This window comes from Miscanthus floridulus, unplaced genomic scaffold (genome assembly GCF_019320115.1).
Source record: "Miscanthus floridulus cultivar M001 unplaced genomic scaffold, ASM1932011v1 fs_799_1, whole genome shotgun sequence".
NCBI classification, from domain to species: domain Eukaryota; kingdom Viridiplantae; phylum Streptophyta; class Magnoliopsida; order Poales; family Poaceae; genus Miscanthus; species Miscanthus floridulus.
Genome location: NW_027097287.1, coordinates 35,792 through 42,211, shown reverse-complemented (window position 1 = coordinate 42,211; position 6,420 = coordinate 35,792).

Sequence of the window (6,420 nt, the reverse complement as noted above, 5' to 3'; positions counted from 1 at the left end):
GGATGCATTCTTCATTTGATGATCACTTAAAGTTGAGGTTCACTTGTGGAACCACCTTATTGTATGGTTGATACCATGTGTAGAGATGTGATAACAGGAATATGATTGATTTGGCAATAAAAACTATTTCTTGAACATTTGCTATTATCATGAGTACCACTTGTAGGATATCACTTGTAAGTTGATCTAGACACCACTTGTGAATTCTTGATGAAATACTTGAGTCTAGATGCCACTTGGAACATCCAAACTAGATATCCATTTGCATTGTTGTCTTGTGCTTGTACTCTTGTTACTTATCATGAGCTTCTAAGTTGATTTGAACTAAATTGATTTGCCTAAACTTCCAAGTCCGGTTTGAACCAATGACAAACTCCTTCACATCTCTTGCAAGGGTTATCTTGCCAATGTTGTACTTGTCACTTGTTAGCAATATAGATTAAATCAAGTACTTGGGTTCACTAGCTCATGAACAAACTCATATCCTAACCACTAGATCAATTAATCATTCAAGCAATAGTGGTAGGCTATGAATTTAAAACTTTCATTTGCTATGCATGATCCTATGAAGTATGAACTATATGCACTAAATGCATACTAGTAAGGGATAAAATGATTATGCACATTATAATGATACCATTGCTATCATGGAGTAGAGAATAGTTATTAGTTTCCAATAAATTTCTCTAATAGCAATGTGAAATCCAATTATAAGCTTGGTGAAGACTAATCATCATAGATGAAGTCCATTCTCCACCCATATGAATTGAGAACCACTTATAATCAAGTGCACTACGATGTGGTTGGCTTACTTCTTCTTTTGATCAATGCTTGCATGAGGGAACTATGAGGAACCGATTATAAACCCAGCTGGGGATTCCAGACCACACGACTTATGCAGGTCCCTGGCTTACATATATCAACCTATTCTCAGATCCTCTAAAACAAGAATGGGTCCGTGTCACCCGAGAATACAGTACTCCACCATTCCAGCCCATGACCACGTGGGTACATGCTATTTCCGCCATCTCTCCACTCCCAGTGCACGAGTAGCCATTCTCGTAATAGAATAGCCAAGTTAAGGCTTACCGGAGTATGTGGTTAGTACTACAAAGTCTCATCTCACACAGTTCAACAATGGTTAGGCCTTAATCAACACAGGTAGAAAGGACCTGCTCACAAGACCTCCATGTCTTGTGGCTCTCCAACACCGAGTCCGCCCGGTCTAGATTTATTACTCCACATGCTCAAATTTCATGATCACAAAAGTAACCAAGCGTAACCAAAGATCCATTTAAAATTTGCAGGTGATAGGTAATCACCCGATTCTTATCTGTCTAAGCATGGCTAAGCATAACTAGGCATTTACGAATTTGAGACTGGTAACAAGGTAGATATGGAAGAACAAGGTTGGTAATGCACCAATTAGGTTTCCACTTGACTTCTAATCACTTAATGCAGTATATAAAAGCAAAAGCAATAGAAATTTATAAAACACAAGGTAGGTTCAAATGCATCCAGGGCTTGCCTTCGTTGACGGAAAAGTTAGGTTCCTGCGATGTTCCACAATTATCCGATCCGACCTCAATAGACGGATTAACCTCCTCCGCAACTTGATTAACTACCACGTGTTCACCTTCATTCACTACACATAGTAACAATGCCATGTTTAACATGATGCAGGATACAAAACATGATGCAAGGTGGTTCGACAGTCTGAGCAAACATGGTGGAGCAAAACATCGTCGGTGGCGGTGTTCCGGTGACTGTAGTGGACAAAAGATCAAGCAACAAGGTATTAAGCACCACGACATTGAGACAAAGCTGAAACAAGGCTTTGCAAGGTCAGAGACAGACCATAGTGTGCTGGCCACGGCGACGCGCTTGCGACGGTGAGGTTGCCGGTCGCGAGGAAGAAAGGTGCGCACAACGGGTTCCTAGCGAAATCAGGCGACCAAAGTTGGTTGGCTGGGTTTGCAAGGAGGAGATGGAGCTGGGACTGGCTTGGCTACAATGGTGGAGGCACTACAGCGACGGCGTAGGCTCGCCGGAGTTGAGCGGTGGCGACAGGAAAAGCAGAGCAAAGAAACGGGAACGAACGGCGATGGTGCCAGGGCTTTATAGGGCGGCAAAGGCGCAAGGAGGCGACACGCAGTGGCTTGCTCGTGCCAGCATGAAGCCGAGAGCGGCCACAGGCACGACTAGAAGCCAGGAGAAGGACGACGGCGGTGTGGCTTAAGCGACGAGCACTGTTCACCATATTTATAGAATTGCCATTCATCTAAAGTTCCAAATTACTCCCAAATTTGTATAACAACTCAAAAATCTCCAAAAATAAAAGTTGCTCAAAATTCAAAGTTCTACAACTTTGCTTTTATAACCACCCACTAATTCGGTCTACATTTTGAAATGCAAATTTGAATTCAAATAGGGGACATTTAAAGAATTTCGCCTTTTGAAATTACTTCAAATTTTTCATAACAACTTTGAAAACTCCAAAAACAAATTTTGTATAACTTGACAAGCTCTACACTTTTGCTTTTAGACTCAACCCCAAAATGTGCTTAGATTTGGAAATGGGTTTTCAGGGTAGGATTTAAATACTGAAAATTAGGGTTTTCTTGAAAATTCAAATCCAAACAAAATTTTGAACTTGATTCAAACAATACAATTCAACACATACCACATAAAGGTAAACTTGTTTTAGTGTATGCATATCAAAATTTTCACTAACACATGAATGATGTGCTATGCATATGATGACATGGCATGTTTTAATATTTAAACACCCGAGGTGTTACAATCCTTCCCCCTAAAAGAAATCTCATCTCGAGATTCAAAGCCATAGGTTAAGTAATGGAAAAGGAAATATGTCGCATGAACACATACAAAATATGTCCAAAAAACAGCTAAGGTCTCTTTACAAAACACAATTTGTAACAACCGAGCTCAACTAACATTACTCTATATTGACGCAAGAAACTCTGGAAATTTTTCTAGCAAGTAATCTTCGGATTCTCAAGTAGCTTCTTCTTCGGAATGTTGATTCCATTGTATCTTGTAGAACTTGATTGTCCTTCTTTGAGTAACATGGTCTTTCTGATCTAGAACTCGGATAGGATGTTCGAAATAGGTCAAATCAGGTTCAAGTTCCACTCCTTCAACCTCAACATTTTGATCAGGCACTCGGAGACACTTCTTCAATTGAGAAACATGGAACACATCATGTACAGCTGAAAGATGTTCGGGTAGCTTCAAGCGATATGCCACTTTTCCATACCTCTCTAAAATTTAAAATGACCCAATATATCGAGGTGCCAACTTGCCTTTAACACCAAAATGGGTAACTCCCTTCATTGGTGATACCTTCAGATATACAAAATCTCCCTTGTTAAACACCAATGGTCTACGTCGTTTATCTGCATAACTCTTTTGTCGGGACTAAGCTATTTTCAAATTACTTTGTATTTGTTTAACCTTGTCTTCTATTTCTTTCATGAGGTCAACTCCAAAGAATCTTCTTTCCCCGGGTTCAGACCAACTCAGTGATGTTCTACATCTATGACCATAAAGTGCTTCAAATAGAGCCATTCTAATACTCTCTTGATAACTATTGTTGTATGAGAACTCAGCCAAAGGTAGACATTCATCCCACTTCTTGGAATAGTTAAGAACACAACATCTTAATATATCTTCAAGTACTTGATTGACCCTTTCAGTCTGACCGTCAGTCTGGGTATGATAAGCTATACTATATAGGAGTTTGGTACCTAACGAAGCATGCAAGTGTTTCCAAAAGCTGGAGACAAACTGTGTACCCTGATCTGACACTATGGTCTTTGGCACCCCATGTAAACTCACAATTCTGTCTAGATACATCTTGGCATATCAGATAGTGGGATATGTACTCTGGACCGGAAGAAAATGTGCTGACTTAGTTAGTCAATCTATAATAACCCTTACTGAGTCAAAGCCCTTTGATGTCTTGGGTAGACCAACAATAAAGTGCATACTAATATCCTCCCACTTCCAAGCTGGAATAGGTAATGGCTGTAACTCTCTCGTAGACCTCAAATGTATAGCTTTCACCTTTTGACAAGTATCACACTTGGCTATATACCGGGCAATTTCTATTTTCATTTTGGTCCACCAAAACCTTTGTTTCAAGTCATGGTACATCTTATTACTTCCTAGATGAATAGATAACCTAGTAGCATGTGCCTCTTCAAGAATTGATTGTTGCAACTCAGGAACCTTTGGTACCACTAAGCGATTCTTGAACCATAACACACCTTCATCATCTACTTTGAAGCATTCCGCTTTCCCATTCTTGATTCTTTCTTTGATATGGGCTATACCCTTGTTTTCTTTTTGAGCAACAATAATCTGGTCCAGGATAGTGGCTTCAATAGTTATATTGGTCAAACTACCTTGTTGAATTACCTCTATACTCAACTTTTCCATCTCTTGGCATAAAGTCAAACCCATTGTTTTTACGGCCAGACAATTGCAATGACTCTTTCGACTGAGGGCATCTGCAACCACATTTGCTTTACCAGGATGGTAATGCACCTCCAAGTCATAATCTTTAATCAATTCTAACCATCTTCTCTATCGCATATTCAAATCTGATTGAGTAAAGATATACTTTAAACTCTTGTGATCTATATAAATATGGCATGTATTACCAAGCAAGTAATGCCACCAAATCTTCAGAGCATGGACAACTACTGCTAACTCTAGATCATGAGTGGGATAGTGCTCTTCATGTTGCTTAAGTTGTCTGGAAGCATAGGCAATAACTCGGCCTTCTTGCATCAATACACATCCAATACCAATACCAGAAGCATCACAATAAATGTCAAATGACTTCTTGATATCTGGTGGTGCTAATACTGGTGCAGTGGTTAACAATCTCTTCAAAGTCTAGAAAGCTTCTTCACATTCAGATGACCAGACAAACTTGACTTGGTTCTTCAACAACCCGGTGATGGACTTGGATACTCTAGAGAAATCTAGAATAAAACGACGGTAATACCCCGCCATTCCTAGAAAACTCCGAACCTGATGAACAGTGGTTGGCGGTTTCCAATCAAGCACATCCTTAACTTTGCTTGGATCAACAGCAACTCCTTTAGTAGATAAGACATGTCCATGAAACTGTACTTCCTTAAGCCAGAAGTTACACTTACTGAATTTGGCATATAGTTGATGTTCTCTTAAGCGGGTCAGGACAATTCTGAGATGTTCCGCGTGTTCCTTCTGGTTCTTAGAATAAACTAGGATGTCATTAAAAAACACCACCACAAACTTGTCTAGCTCAGGCATGAACACTAAATTCATCAGATACATGAAATGAGCTGGGGCATTTGTCAAACTAAAAGACATTACTAAGTATTCATATAACCCATATCTTGTGGTAAATGCCGTTTTGGGAATATCTTCAGGCTTAATCTTGATTTGGTGATAGCCTGACCATAAATCAATCTTGGAGAAAACTTTGGCTCCGGCCAGTTGATCAAAAAGCAAGTCTATCCAAGGTAAGGGATACTTATTCTTAGTGGTCACTTCATTCAATAGACGATAGTCAACACATAACCTCAGGGTCTCATCTTTCTTTTTCACAAAAATTGTAAGGCATCCCCCAGGTGATGAACTAGGTTGAATAAATCCTTTCTCAATCAACTCTTGCAACTGAGTCTTCAACTCGGCTAATTCCTTGGGAGGCATCCTATAAGCTCTCCGAGAGATCAGAGCTATTCCAGGTTTTAACTCTATGTTAAACTGAACATCCCTATCTGGTGGTAGACCAGGTAAATCCTCAAGAAAAACATCAGGGAATTCACAAACTACCGGGATATCTCTAATCTCCTTGACAAAAGTTGCACAAACTCTTTCCACTGATCTCCTTAAGGTAGGAAGTTGGATAAGAAGCTAAGAATTACTATCAGGCAAACTCACCCTTAATGTCCTATTCAAAGCATCTATAATAGCCTTATGCTGATACATCCAATTCATTTCCAAGATCACATCTATATCTTGATCCTTGAGAATAATCATGGTAGTGGGAAAAATATGCCCACCCAGGTTTATGGGTACTTGGTATACCATTTCCTTAGTACATAGATATCTCCTGGGCGACTATATAAAGAAATTTTCCTTTGTTTCCCCAATTGGAATTTCATGCTTTACGACAAAGGTTCTATTGATGAATGAATGAGATGCACTAGAATCAAAAAGCATAACAGCAGGGTGATCGGTGATAGGAAACATACCCATCATCACTGGATCCCCTTCTGGAATTTCCCCAGCTTGAATATAGAACACCTGTCCTATCTTTCTTTCATCTTTGCTCTTCTGAGCATTCTGATTGTGGTTCTTGTTCTGTGCTTGACCCTGTTGTTGATTGGTAGGGGCCTT